The sequence below is a fragment of the Rhinolophus sinicus genome, chromosome 17, assembly GCF_057876585.1.
Source record: "Rhinolophus sinicus isolate RSI-liver-muscle chromosome 17, RSI-T2T, whole genome shotgun sequence".
Classification (NCBI taxonomy): domain Eukaryota; kingdom Metazoa; phylum Chordata; class Mammalia; order Chiroptera; family Rhinolophidae; genus Rhinolophus; species Rhinolophus sinicus.
The window spans coordinates 116,527,261-116,543,307 of NC_142517.1; the positions used below are offsets into that span (position 1 = coordinate 116,527,261).

The following is a 16,047-nucleotide window of genomic DNA, read 5'->3' on the forward strand; positions in this document are numbered from 1 at the left end:
CAGGATGGACTTATGTAGTACGTGTCCTTTATATTTGAATTGCAGTCTCCCTATTCTCCTGTTTGTGTGTTCCAGAAATATCCCTTGTGTTGTGTGTATTCTCCTGTTGAAGTTGAGCTTTCATTGCTTTTGGCTTGTCAGTAGGTGGGATTGACTCCCATGCTGCCTAGCTGTGAGAATTGGCTATGCCCACAGTGTACGAGCTGATGTGTGAGGGTTGATCCCTCAGATGAGGCTTGGCCCCTATGTGCTCTTGTGCCTGTAGAGAACTCCCTCTGGGTGTGTCACTTGTAGGTCAAACTTGGTAATATTCCGGTTTGGTCTGGAGTTGGACTGTGGGTGCGTTGATTCTGTGATTCTTGGGCTGGCCCCGGGTGCAGGGTGATTTCAGAACAAAACAAATCAAAAGGCACAACAACAACAACAACAAAAAAACAAATACACTCACATGTAAAAATAACCAACAACCAACATTCAACGCAAACAAAAATATCAGAAATACAAAACAAACAAACAAATAAAAGAAACAAAACAAAAAATAGCGTAAGAAAGAAAGGAAGTGCTTTGGCATCGCAGAGCCGGAGAAGAGGGGTAAGTGTCTCCTCTGCAGAGGGAGCAGTATGTCCGCGGAAGCCTCAGCGGAGGAACAGAAGGAAATGGAAGACAAAGTAACTAGTCCAGAGAAAGCTGAAGAAGCAAAATTAAAAACAAGGAATCCTCATCTGGGACAAAAGCCTGGAGGTTCAGATTTCTTAAGAAAACGATTGCAGAAAGGGCAAGAATATTTTTATTCTGGGGATTTGTAACATGGCTAAAGCAAAAATGGAGAACAAGCACCTTCCTACTGTAGCCCCGGATAAGACAGAGGTTACTGGTGACCACATTCCCACTCCACAGGACCTTCCCAGCGGAAACCATCCCTTGTCGCTAGCAAGCTGGCTGGCTGATTAAAAGAGCTGAATTGCATGAATCTTCTAATTCCCATTATTTTTCCTTACTATGTTACTTCCCCGCTTTTTATTTCCTTTCATTCACTAAGTCATTTGAGAGCGACAGCTTTGCAGGTAGCGGTAGTGTGTGCTGCTATTGTAAGGGAAGACACATGTGTAGAGTTTTTTATTAGTTTCACAGTGCACTGATGAAAACATGTTAGAGCAACATAAAGTAATCTACTTAAAAATAATTGTATATATTACCTAACTCTTTAGTGTAGAACTGGTCCTAACAACTACCAAGCAAGTTTTACAATTTTAATGTTTTGGCTTTCTTTATTTCATGTTAATTACAGCTTTGTGTGTTACTCTTATTTAATATAACCTCTACTATATTGTTTTTCTTCTGTGTTATCCTTTTGGATTTTATAAAACAGAAGTTTAAGACCACAAGTTGGAAGAAAGGTCACATATTTCAAACACAAATAGATCGGGCTCCAAAAAATTTGTATTTCTGTGCTTGAACTTGAATGGCCTTAAACCTGTTCAGCTTTAACAATAGAAGTTTATTTGGGCAATATTTGCCCGTTCTGGTGTAACTTATGGGACCCTCTTGCTTAACAGCTGCCCTTGATGCTAACATTCGGTTCTATAGTTAGAATACCTTTTGTTGTTAAAGATGTGAATGAAGTATGCATGTGCATCGACTGTTGAATTCACTTTTGTGCCATTTTTGTAAATACAAGTTTTGCACAACCTCTGAAAAATTTTAATAATTAAATTTAAAAAGGAAAGCAACACCACTCCAAAAAAATCAATACATAAAAATGGAAAGAAGGAGGAAAAGTAGAGCAAGGAAAGAAAAAAAAAAAAAAAAAGAAAGAAAGAAAGAAAGAAAGGAAGGAAGGAAGAGAGAAGAGAGAGAGAAGGGGAATATATAAAATGATAATAATAATAAAATAAAATTTTTAAAAAAGCAGCGCCAGTCTTGGCTTAAGCCCACCAAGCTATCTCCAGGTTGTCCTCTGCTGTACAATGACTCCACTGTGTCTTATGGAGGTAGAGCTGGCCACCTGACACCCAGAGTGACCCTGGCAATGAAATTCTAGATGGGTGGGGCTATAGGGTTGGTAGTTTTTATAAAGTTAATGCAGTTTCTGCTCTCGGCTACAGAAATGAGGGCTGACACCAGGAGGTGGGCTTCTTCCCTGTGGGCAGGTCTCCTGGGTTTTAGGGTTGGGGTGGGGAGGCAAGTGCCTGGCCAGCCCAGGAGTGTCACATTCTTCCCAGCCTCTTCTGTAGGTCACAGCTGCAAACCAGCTTTTTCCAGCTCTTGAGGGCTACAGCTCTTCTGTAATCTGACAGGACTCTCTGTTCAAGGACCAGCTTAAGACTCTGGAGGGTAGGGGTGGGAGAGCGGTGGGAAAGTAGGCGTAGGGGTCCAGGTATGGAGTTTGTTTTCTGTCTGACGAGGAGAGCCCAGCCACAGTTCTCAGCTGAGGTTTCTGCTTTGAACACTGGACACCACCATCCTCTATGCTGATCTCTCAGCAGAACTGTGGGGTACAGGGAGGGAGTCCACTGCCTGGCTGTTGCAATCTCTGGTCTGCATCCCGGGGCCCCAGGTCTGCACAGCCACGGATGCAGGGTGCATCTCCATGCTGCTCCCTTCCCTCTTCCCCTGCTTGCCCAGTTTTTCCACCTTCAGGTAATCCTCATGCGAGTCTCTTAGCTGTTCTGTGTGATGAGCAGATAATTTTTTGATGAGTTATAGATGTCCAATTTGTGGTAATTTTCAGGGGAGAAGTCAAGGAGCCCACTTCACTGCTGCCATTTCTATGACGTCCTTATTCTTTTTTATGGTCGAGTAATATTCCATTGTATATATGTACCAAATTTGTTTTTGTCCATTCATCTATCAATAGAGACATAGAGACATAGATTGCTTCCCTATCTTGACTATTGTAAATAGTGCTGCAATGAATATAAGGATGCATACATCATTTCAATTTAATGTCTTGGATTTCTTTGGATAAATAATCAGAAGTGGAATTGCTGGATCCTTCTTTGTCTCTTGTTATAGCCTTTGTTTTAGTCTATTTTGTCTGATGTAAATATTGCTACCTCAGCTGTTTGTTGTTGTTTTTTTTTCCATTTTCATGAAATATCGTTTTCCATCCCTTTACTTTCAGCCTGTGTGTGTCTTTCAATCTGAAGTGGATCTCTTGTAGCAGCACATATATGGGTCTTATTTCCTTATCCATTAGGCCACTCAGTCTTTTGATTACAACATTTAATCTATCTATATTTTTTAAATTTATTGATAGGTATGTAGTTATTACTTTTTTTATTTTTTATATGTTTTAATAATTTCTTTTTCTTCTTTAAGAAGTTGCTTTAACATTCTTTTAATACTGGTTTGGTGGTGATGAAATCCTTTAGCTTTTTCTTGTCTTGGAAGCACTTTATCTGTCCTTCTAATCTAAATGATAGCTTTGCCAGGTAGAGTAACCTTGGTTGTAGGTTCTTGCTTTTAATCACTTTGAATAGTTCATGCCAGTCCCTTTGGCCCTGCAAAATTACTGTTGGAAAATCAGTTGACCGTCTTATAGGACCTCCCTTGTAGGTAAAACTGCTTTTCTCTCACTGCTTTTCAGATTCTCTCCTCGTCTCTAACATTTAGCATTTTAATTATGATGTACCTTGGTGTTGGCCTCTTTGAATTCATCTTGTTTGGGCATCTCTACACTTCCTGTGCTTGTATGTCTGTTTCCTTGTCCAGGTTAGGGAAGTTTTCAGTCATTATTTCTTCAAATAGATTTTCAATCTCTTGCTCTCTCTCTTTTCCTTCTAGTACCCCTATGATGAAAATATTGATATGCTTGATGTTGTCACAGAGGCTCCTTAAACTATCCTCATTTATTTATTTTAGTTTTTTCCTGTTCTGATTGGGTTTTCCCCTTCCTTGTTTTCCCAAATCACTAATATTTTTGTTATAGTCCTCACTGAGTTATCTACTCTTCCCTTAAGTTTATTGAGCATTCTTACAACCAGTGTTTTAAGTGTGCATCTGGTAGATTACTTGTCTCTATTTTGTTCTGTTCTTTCATTTGGGAGACATTTCTTTGTTTTCTCATTTTGGCTGATTCTGTGTGTGTGTGTTTCTTTATGTTAGGTAGAGATTCTATGTGTTCCAGTGTTGGTAGAGTGGCCTTATGTAATAGATGCCCTGTGGGGCACAGTGGCACAGTCTCTCTGGTCACCTGAGCTGGGTGCTCCAGGGGTAACTCTGGTGTGTGTTGTGTGTGTCCTGCTATTGTAGTTGAGCCTTGATTGCTGTTGGCACTTCAGTGGGAGGGATTGACCATCAGGACTACTGGCTGTGAGGACTAGCCATGACAACAGATGAGCTGTTATGTGGGGGCTGATGCCATGGAACAGGATTCACCTTAGTGGGGCTCTGGTGCCTACTGAGTCCATCCTTTGGGTGTGTCATTTGTGGAGTTTGGTGTGTGGTGTTGTGGTGTGATCTGAAAATGGCCACCAGATGTGTTGTTTCTGGGGCCTCTTGGGAGGCAAGCCAATGTCAGTTGCTGCCTATGCCCAACCGAGGGCCACATGGTATCAGTTACAATGTGATCTGCAGATGGTTGCCCCGGTGCTGGGCTTGGAGGTGCCTGGTAGAGGTTAAGCTGTGAACGATGACTGGCTGCTACAAGCGTGGGGCTTGAGGCTGCTTACTTAACAAGTAGTACAGGTCACACCAAGGCCAGCTACTGTTTGTTTGGGGTTTGTGAAACTTTGAGAAACTTTAGGAAAGTTCCCAGCATGAGCTGAGACAAGTCATTTGTATGGAAAAGTTGCTGGAAGCAACTTGGGCGGGACTTCAAGCTGAATGGGGCAGGATCTCAAGGAATCACCATGGCAAGACAAATGATGTTAGCCAAGTTGCTGGAGACTCTGATTTTGCCTGTGCCTGCAGGCTGGGTGTGGGGAGGGCTCATCAAAGGAACAATGTCATCTATCAGCTCTTCTGTCTGGGAGAAAGCTGCCCCTATAGTCTGAAGCCAGACAATTAACTTCCTCCCTATTTGTCACTGATGTATTTCAAGCTGCTGTCCAGCTCCAGAGCTCAGAGCGAGTGAATCCATCATTAAGTGAGTCCATCAGCGAGTACATTCACATGTGGACCCTTTAAAAGGAACACCTGGGACTTCAGGGGTCCTTCGTTCCAGCCATAATCTTACAGCCTTTCGCAGCTGCAAGTTGTGGGGACTTCTCTTCCTGGCACTGGAACCCTGGGTTAGGGAGCCTGGTGGGTGTGGACCCTGCCCAGTCTACGTCTCTGCCCTTCCTACCAGTCTTGACATGGCTTGTTCTGTATATCCTTAGTTATAGGACTTCTGTTCAGTTATTATTTAGGTGGTTCTCGAGGGTGGTTGCTCTGTAGTTTAGTTGTAATTTTGATGTGGTCATGGGAGGAGGTGAGCACGTTTACCTACTCTGCTGTCTTGACCAGAAGTTCAGATGTAATTTAAATGTAAAGAAATTCTTAACTGGGGACACAAATACAAATGGCTTCAGGTGGCAAACAGGTAAAACTAGTGAGGAAAGCAGGTCAGGTGAGGATGGAGGTGAACTGGGGATAGCATGCTCCTCTGCTCATTCAACAGAAGCCATGTGGAAGGTGGGAGCAGTTTGCTACATCAGATCGTCGTTCAAAGGAAGTCAGAAATATGGATTGCATTTGTATGTGCAGCCTGCCAATTTTTAAATTTTAACAATAAATTCGCTTTGTAAAAACACTGAATAAGCTTAAAGAAACTTGTCTATTAGTTGAATTCAGCTAAAGGGAATACCAGGTTGTAACTTTTCTCTTAATAAAAAGTCATTCATGTTGGTATATCTATCACATTCTTCCTCAGCTATTCTGGGATTCTTTTCTCAGAAGCTTCATTTAGCTTTGCTCCCATGGAAATGTGACAGTACTGTTTCCCACCCACTTACAAATAATTGGAGGAATGTTTACTCAGTATTCCAAATTTTTACACCCAGTGCAAATAAGGCAGGTATCAGTAGACATTCCACCTTTATATCACCACACTGAGGAATGACTGTTAGTTCATTATTTCCATATACAAAACACCACACCCCCAAAATTTTTTTTACAGTTCTCATGGATTCACAATAAGATAATTAACAACTTATTCACTTCCCACCGAGCAGAATGAGTTGAGGATTAGCTTCTCTCCGTAGAGTACACATTAGAGAGAAAAATGTCAAGCAGCAAAGTAAAATGGGATGCTAAGTCTTCCCACACAAGCTTCTAAAGAGCACTAATGAGCTAGCTCTCCTGTCACATTTACAACTGGCAGGAGATGACCTAAGAATAAGTCAGGGAAACTTTCTATTGGAGCAACTTTATTTTACCTCTAAATATATAATCAAAAGTGGGCCAACTGGTACTTACAGAAGCTATTTTAGTTCAACTGGAGAAACTTAATTGTATTTTGGTAATAACCTTTGGAAAGTTAGTCTTCCTCATTTTGCATGGAAATTAAAAAAATACCTTTAATTTGAAATAAACACATTTTCTTTTTTAAATGAAGAAATCCATTTTTGCTGTCCTCACTCCACACATCATGTCCATGTAATGAGGCCTCTGATCCATGACAATAACCGCTTTTGCATTGCTGATTAGCCTCTTGGTGGTGTCATTCTTTCTTTGTCCCGCCTAACATTTACATCCTATGTTTGGAATCAAATGTTTGTGGGAGCAGGCACATAAAGCAGGGATGCAGTGCCAGGGGAGTGGGGGGTGGACAACTGGCCTCTGTTTAAGATGAACCACAGAAGGACATATGCAGGACCTCTCTGGGTGGCTGTGCTGGAGGGGAGGGAGAAGGGTGAAGAGACGTGTCTGTGCAGACTTGGCATTTTTTGTTTCTTACTGATCAAAATCTATCCAAGAGGAATCCCTCTTTCCTTCCCTAGAATTCTGGATTGTCACTTGGCTACACTGGAGCTGCCTGGGAAACAGATCCCATACACTATTGTGTGGCTTTTCATTCAAGTCTGCAAGTGGTAGGAGGAGCCAGAGCTTCTGGGTTGTGATAGGCAGGCCTCTGGAAGGGTCACCAGTCCAAAGAGCAAGTGCCCATGACTGCTGACAGCTGCTAAGGCAAAGCAAGAGGACCAGGCACTGAAAAACAGATGTGTCCAAGAGGATATAAGGAAGAAGATGAACAGTTATGTCTCATACATACAGGCCAAATAGTCATGTGAAGAAAGAGTAAAACATGTGAGTTTTGAAATGAAGGCAATGTTTGACATTCAGTTCCTAATATTAGTAGGTACTGAATATAAAATAAGTGATAATATTTACTCTTGCTAATAAAATTGACTTGGGAGCAAGTGTTTTTCTTTTTCATGGTATGTAATCTTCTTGACTACAATAACATATAATGATGATTTTTTTCAGTAAATTATTTTCAATGGTTTTCACAGTTCATTTTACTGCATTACTATAATACTTATATCAGAATCCTTGACCATATTGCTTTTTCTACCATGCCTTACATTTAAATGGGAGATATTTCAAAAGATAAATATGAGACTTGAGGACAGCTCTACCCAATATAAGTATAATATTAACAAAAAATATAAGCCATGTTGAAATTTTAAATTTTTTAGCAGTCGTGTTAAGAAACATAAATATAAAAAAGTAAAGCTAATATACTTTATTTAATCTAAAATATCAAAAAATATAATTACTTCAGTATGTCATAAATATGAAAAATGTTATTGATTAAAAACATGAGAAGATAAGCCACAGACTGGGATAAAATATTTGAAAAACAAATATAAAGGACCATTACTCAAAATATAAAAAGAACACTTAAACCTCAATAATAAGAAAATTAACAACCCAATGAAAAATAGGCTAGAGACCTTAACAGACACCTCAACCAAAGAATATACAGATGGCAAGTAAATACATGAAAAGATGTTCCATATCAGATGATACCAGGGAAATGCAAATTAAAACAACAATGAAATGTTACTACACCTATTAGAATGGCCAAAATCCAGGAAACTTTCACCAAATATTGGCAAAGATGTGGAGCAATAAACACTGTAATTCATTGCCGTTGGAAATGCAAAATTGTACAGATACTTTGGAAGACAGTTTTTCAGTTTCTTACAAAACTAAACATACTCTTATAATTTGACCCCACAATCATACTCCTCGGTATTTACTAAATGGATTAAAAACTTTGTCCACACAAACATATGTACACAGATGTTTATAGCACCTTTACACTTAATTACAAAAACTTAGAAGCAACAAAGATGTTCTTGAGTAAGTGAGTGGATATATTAAACCATGGTAATCTAGACAATGGAATATTATTAAGCACTAACAAGAAATGAGTTATCAAACCGTGAGTAGACATAGAGAAACCTTAAGTGTATATTACAGGTGGAAGAAAAAAACAATCTGAAAAGGTTACATACTATATGATTTCAGCTATATGACATTTTCAAAAAGACAAAAGTACTTATACAGTAAAAAGATCAGTGGTTGCCAGAGTTTAGAGAGGAGGAAGGGATGAAAGGTGAAGCAGAGGGTTTTTTAGCTCAGTGAAACCATAATATTTTGTATGATAATGTCATGTTGATTAAATGGCATTTTACATTTGTGCAAATCCAGAGAATGTACAGCACCAAAAGTCAACCCTTATGTAAATTATAGACTTCAGGTTATGTGTCATATACAAAGTCAGAAAATTAAGTTCGTGAACTTGTTGCAACGATGTTGCTAACCTTTTTGAAATCAGAGGGATTATTCATTATGAACCAACTGGACAAACAGTTAACCAAGTTTACTATTTGGAAGTGCTGAAAAGGCTGCATGAAAAGTTAGATGACCTGAACTTTTCGCCAACAATTCATGGCTCTTGCATCATGACAATGTACCAGCTTACCTGGCACTGTCAGTGAGGGAGTTTCTAGCCAGTAAACAAATACCTGTATTGGAACACCCTCCCTACTCACCTGATCTAGCCTCCAATGACTTCTTTCTTTATGTGAAGATGAAGGAAATATTGAAAAGAAGACATGTTGACGACATCAAGGGTAATACAATGACAGCTCTGATGGCCATTAAAGAAAAAGTGTCCAAAACTGATTTGAAGGGTGGATGAGGTGCTGGCATCAATCCATAGTTTCCCAAGGGGAGCACTTAAAAGGTGACCATAGGGATATTCAGCAATGAGGTATGCAGCACTTTTTCTAGCACGAGTCCATGAACTTAATTGTCAGCCCTCATAGATTCATCAGTTGTAACAAATGTACCACTCTGGTTGAGATGTTGATTGTTAGGAGGGGGGACTATGCATGTGTGGAGGCAGTGATATATGGGAAACCTCTGTACCTTCCCCTTAATTTTGCTATAAACCTAAAACTACTCTAAAATATCAAGTTTATTAATCATAACATATTATTGAAATATTTTACTTTTTTTTTTAATGTTATTTTATTAAATTTATTGGGGTGATGAAAGGAGAACTGACTCTGGGTGAAATATTTTACATTTTTTAATAAAGTCTTTGAAATTTGAACTGATTTTACCCTTACTGCACATCTCAATTTGGACTAGTCACATTTAAGTGATCCACAGCCACACTAACTACTAACTACCGTGTTGATCTGTGCAGCTCCGATGTGAATGCCAGGACTGGAATCAATCCAAGGAAATTATTTCAGATTGAAACTTGGGTATACTTCAGAATCATGTGCAAACAAATGTATGTTAAAATAAATCACTGGATCCCACAGCAAAAGGTTCTGGTTCAAAAAGGTGTAGATGGAGCCCCCAATTTCCATCTCTAACAAGTTCCCAGAGAATACCAGTGCTGCTAATCTGGGAACCACTCTTTGAGAGCCACTGGTAAAGATGAGGCTTTGGGAAATCAGTTTTGTAATTTTTAACTGGTGAAAGAGGCAGGCGGTTTCTAAATATGACATAGATATCTCCATTGCAATAATGGTCAGTACTACAGCAGGAAAGACTGGTGACCAACTTGTGCCTAAGGTTACATATCTATTCCCCAGTGATATGACACACAAGAAAATCTTTGGTCTTGTCAACCATTTGTAAGTAAAGATGGAAGTATATGGATCTTATACTTGTATACACAAATGCAGCAACTTTAATTTAGTATAACTTGTGTATCAGAGTAAGAACTGAGATGTGTTTACATTTCCATTTACTAAAACAAACTTCGAGGCATAATTTGACAATCTCTGTGAAACTAGAAAATTATAGTATGAGCACAATTCGATTACTTTTAAGTTGACTATAACTTCCGTTAGTCCAGTAGTCCCTCTTAAAGCAGGGAGACTTACATGGTGTTTCTCATATTCACTGTTATATTCCCAGTTTTTAACATCTTTGTATACATTAGGTACTCAGCAAATAGATGAATGAGTAAGTATTTGTGTCATATATTTTTTGGGGGAATTTAGTCTTTAACTCTTCTGAATATTTAAAGGCAGTGCTGAAGTGACATTGTAAAGGTCAGAAGAGTACTCATATACAAAAGTAGACATCTCTCTTAATTATATGTTCATTTCTGTAAGTATTGGGAATATAACATAGATCAGAGTGGAAATCCAAAGACAAGCAAGCTTGTTTTCACCCTGTAATTTCACTTGGCCTGAATTTAAGTAGTCCATTTCCAAAGATTCTCTGACTTCATAGGAGACTAGAGCTGAATTACAAATTACCTGATGCTTTAGATTCACATTTTACAGTGTGATATCATAACTTTTTAAAGAGATGCTATACATGAATCTTTAAATGATTAAAAAGATATCTCTAGTGATGCAAGAAAGGAACTTTATGAATCTAAAATCTTTTTTAAATTGGACTCATAATAGAGATTAGAAAACTTTAGTCAAGTGGAAACTAAATTAGAGATGTTACTGCTTATCCTCTATAGTTTTTTCAAAATAATCTAATGCTATTGCTAACACTAGGTTCCAGGATTCAAAATTTTAGCAGTCACCTGTGAAGTCAAGTTAATGGGTTATCAAATCACATATGTGATTATCCACCTGGGACAAGTCCATAATGTTGCTGTTTGGAGGTTAATGTTGAGAATGCTCACATCAACTGAACTTCAACTCTATGCCAGGCAGTATTTATATTTATTTTTTCTAGCTGTATTGAAATATAATGGACATTTAGCATTGTATACATTTAAAATGTACATGTTAATTTGATACACGTATATATTGCAAAATACATTAGCTAAAATTCTATCCCTTCACATGATTACCATTTCTTTTTTGTGGTGAGATCACTTAAGATCTACTCTCAGCAACTTTCAGGTATAGAATACAGTATTATTAACGATAATAATGTTGTACTTTAGATCCCCAGAAATTATTCATTTTAAACCTGTAAATTTGTACCCCTTGACCAATAGCTTCCCATTTCCCCCATTCTCAGCCCCTGGTAACCATCACTCTACTTGTTTTCTTAGTTTGACTTTTTCTTTTCCTAAGATCCTACATATAAAACATATCATACTGAATCTGTCTTCCTCAGTATGACTTATTTTACTTAGCATAATGCCCTCAAGTTCCATTTGTGTTATTGAAAATGGCAGAATTTCTTTCTTCCTCTTGGCCAAATAATATTTTGTTGTGTATAAAAACCACGTCTTCTTTATTCATTCATCTGTTGATGGACCCTTAGGTTGTTTCCACATCTTGACAACTGAGAATAATGCTGCAATGAACATAGGAGTGCAGATATCTCTTTGAGATCCTTTTCTTCTTATTATTTTTTTAAAGATATATAGACAGAGTGGGATTTCTGGATAATGTGGTAGTTATATTTTTAATTCTTTGAGGAAACTTCATACTGTTTTCCATAGGAGTTGTGCCAATTTACATTCTCATCAATGGTGCACAAGTGTTGTCTATGCCAACACTTATTATATTTCACCTTTTTAACGATAGCCATTCTAACAGATGTGAGATGGTATCTCATTGTAGTTGTGATTTGCATTTCTCTGATAATTAGTGATGTTGAGCACCTTTTCATGTATCTGTTGGGCATTTGTATTTCTTCTTTGGAAAACAGTTTATTCAGTTCCTCTGACTATTTTTTAAATATAGGTTGTTTTTGTGATTTTTCCCCCCTTTGCTATTGAGCTATGTGAGTTCTTTATATGTTTTCGACATTAACCCTCTTTCAAATATACAATTTGCAAATATTTTCCCCCATTCTCTAGGTTGAATTTCCATTTTATTGATTGTTTTTTATTGTGCAGGAGCTTTTTAGTTTGATGGAGTTTCACTTATTAATTTTTGTGATTTTGGTGTCATATGCAAAAAATAATCATTGTCAAGATAAATGTTAAGAAACCCTTTCCCTATGTTTCCCAAAAGTTTTATGATTTCAGGTCTTATGTTTAAGTCTTTAATCCATTTCAAGTTAGTTTTTGTGAGTGGCATAAGATAGGGGTCCAATTTCATGCTTCTGCATGTGGTTATCCAGTTTTCTCAACACCATTTATTGAAGAGATTATCATTTTCCCATTGGTATTCTTGACTCTCTTGTTAATATTAGTTAAACCAGGAACTTTTTCATCACTCAAATACTTGCTACAGCCATCTTATGAAATAGAAATGATCACGTACTCCCATTTTATGTGGAGTATACTGAAACTTAGTGAGTTCAAGTAATTTGCTCAAAGTGACACAGATCGTAATGGGTCAAGGCAGCTTCATGACATTTCTCAAACTGTACATCCTATGCTCCCCACATCAAGCTTTTGTAGTTAGGCAGGAGACAGAAGGCGTTTGGTAAACATCTTTCATCAGGGAAAAAAAAAAGCCTTCTTATGGATAAACATGCCTAAGTCATGCAGGTACACAACTAAGTAGGCCATCAAGCAAGCAAATCTTTAATGGCTTTCTTCCCCTAAAACATGTCACCAGAAAGGGTATTTTAAAATATAATGGGACTTTTAGAGATGGATCCAGCCTGAATGAGCTGCTATGTCAGAGATTTGTGCTGGCACAGGTGACTACAGTGTCTGAACCATGGAGATTTCCAAGTTGGCCATGCAACTGTTTCCTTTCAAAAGAGTCTATAAAAGGCATTTTTTATGATATTGCTTCTGCTATGATAGAGAACGAGAATTCCCAGTGGCTTTATTTCTACAATTTTGGGGATCAGAGTACAATTTTTACTTCCTTCATCTTAAGGCTCTAGAAAGACTTTTGTCAGGAGTTCTAATAAATTAAAAGGAAAGGACTTTCTCATGAATATTAATGAATTAAAAGAGTTAGGTAACTGAAGTTCAGATAAGACAAAAGACATAGAAATATGTTACAGAAGAATTAAATTACTATTTTTTTCTTTCCTACTTTTGACGTGAAACCTGTGATCTTTGGCCATAGCAAACAGTCTCAACAAACATTTTCTATAGTGTTTGGGCCTCAGGGGGGCAGTGGCTATTGTGCTTCAAACCTGTCATCATTAATTTTTTTTTTCCCAAAGACACAGCTAGCTGTTCTTGAGATAGTATTGCCAGTGAACCATATTTCTTAAAAACATTCAACAAACTTCTCAGAGAAAATGTTTTATTCTGCTTAGAAGTTATGCATCAAGATCTTATCTCTACTCCAGATAGACTGACCTCAGTCATTATGACAATTTTTGTATACTTATACTTGATGTCAGGTCACACATTTATGAAGCCAGCTGAGATATGGCTAAAACATTTGGTCTTTATTTTCTTTGGAGAGGAAGATGATATGAAACCATGTTCAACTGAAAATTCTGGATCAGTAACTGACTCATTTCAAATAAACATCACTAGAAGACATAAAGATGTTTTAAAATATTTCCACCCCATTGTTTAATTTATCCTCTTAGTCAAGCTGAGAATGTCGCATTATCTTTCTTTTCTACTTAGTGAAGCCAAGCTCATGCTTAGAATGAGATTAAAATCTAAAGGATTTTAGACATGTACAATCCATGCCTTTTAGTGTTGTTAACCAGGAAATTAATAAAACATTTTCTTTACTCTGAGGTTCCAGGAAAGGCATTAGATTCAAATGAATGTGTATTATTACATCAATCTAATTTTAAGATTGATATGAATGGCCAATGAAACCCTACAGTTTCAAATTGCTTCAAATAATTTTACCATAATAACTATACTGTAATTTTGAGTTACAGGCCAATGCCAAAAGCTAACAGATTTAAACAAAATAAAGATATTTTAAAAATATCTATTTACTCAATACAATCTTAGTAGTTAAAATGTAATTTGGTCATAATACAGAAGGTTAGTCTTTCATTAATTTATTATCTGTCCATTGTGTATACAGCACTGGAAACATTTATTCAATTGAGTGCTTTTCTGTGCAGAGCATTGTTTTGGAGGTGGGGAAACAGCAGTAAAAGTCACACACAAAATTTCTCCCCTCATGGAACTTATATTCTAATAGAAAGGAAGCATCATAAGTAAGATAAAAAATAAATACATAGTATGTTTGAAAGTGTTAAGTACTAAAGAGGAAAAATATAAAAAGGGAAAGAATATAGAGACTGTTGTGGTGGGAGAGTGGCGGGGGGGGGGGGCGTCCACATTTCAGACAGGCTGTCAGATGAGGACTCTTAGAAAAGGTGACATGTGAATAGAGACTAGCAAGAAGCCAAGAAATTAATCATGAGGATGTCGAGGAGAAGAACACACAAGGTAGAAGAAATAGTAAGTGAGAAGAAAACATACCTAACGTTTTATGGAAAAGTAAGGAGTTCATGGTCACTGAGTGAGTGGTGTGGCATGAAGGGGAGAATGGTAGAAGATAAAGCCAGAGAGGTAAAGAGAATGGGTGATAGATGGTGTTAAGGGTAATATAAAAGATTTTGAGTAGATGAGGAACCACTGGAGGGTTCTAAGCAGAGTAGAGAGCTAATCTGAATTATGATTTACAAGTATTACACTAACTGCTGTGATGAGACTAGAATGCAAAGATAATCAGATATTGTCCTAACATTGATAAACTCACACTTAATTCAAAAGGCTAATATGGATATAGGATTAATGCAGTGAGATGAGTGTTAATGGAGAATTCAGAGTGCTGTGAGAGTTGAGAGTAACAAGTAAGACTACTACTCACTCCTTAACCTACTCAAATCTGAATCCCATCTTTGGGAATCCACTGACATAATTTTAGTTAAAGATTCTGATGACTTTATGTTTCCAAGCTCTTATGTTTCTAATGTTCTTTATTATTATCATCATCTTACTTGGTGTCTCAGTAACAGTAATAACTTTTTATATTGCCCTTCTTAAGATACTCTTTTCTCTTGATTTCCATTGTCATACATTGTCATAATTTTCTCTTATTTCTTTTTATGGACACTCACTTTGCAAGTTTATCTTTCTCTCCCTTAGTCATTAGGTCCTTAAATCTCTATGCAGGGCTTCCACATTGAACAACTGCAAGGGACTCATTCAAAGCATCGTCTAAGGGACTGGTGCCATTTTTGAAGTTGAGTATTGCTATCTGGTATGACATATAGTGAATTCACTAATCTCTCTCCTAATCTTTCATATGTTTTGGTTTTCTTTACCTAAGCAATCTTAATCATGCATGAGGCTTCAAATAAGTTTTATTTACAAATTTATATCTCTACCCAGGATGTCTTCCTGTATAACACACTCAATTCAGTTGACTGCTTGACATCTCCTTTTGGGTATCTCAAATGTACTTTAAGTTTATTACATCCCAAAGTAAACTCAAGGACTTCCTTTCATACAGGGCACTCTTCAGTCTTCCCTGGCTATCACCCATCCTGCTGTACAAGACAGAAACCTGAGTCCTTTTGACACTTTCTTCTGTACCCTCTAACTACAATCTGCTATGCAATCTATTGATTCATTTTCTTAAGCCTTCACCATAGTTCATCTCTTGCCTTTATTCCTCCAGGAATCCTTTCTTGGCATCATAGTCATAGAATTTAAAAAAAAAAAAAATACCGATAAAATCATGTCATCAACCACCAAACTGTTTAAGT

At 37.4% G+C, this 16,047-nt stretch overlaps 1 pseudogene; it reads left to right on the forward strand.

The window, feature by feature from the left end:
- The first annotated feature begins 620 nt into the window (after positions 1-620).
- On the forward strand, positions 621-1,472 carry LOC109436218 (cAMP-regulated phosphoprotein 19 pseudogene; annotated as a pseudogene).
- Positions 1,473-16,047: the final 14,575 nt, after the last annotated feature.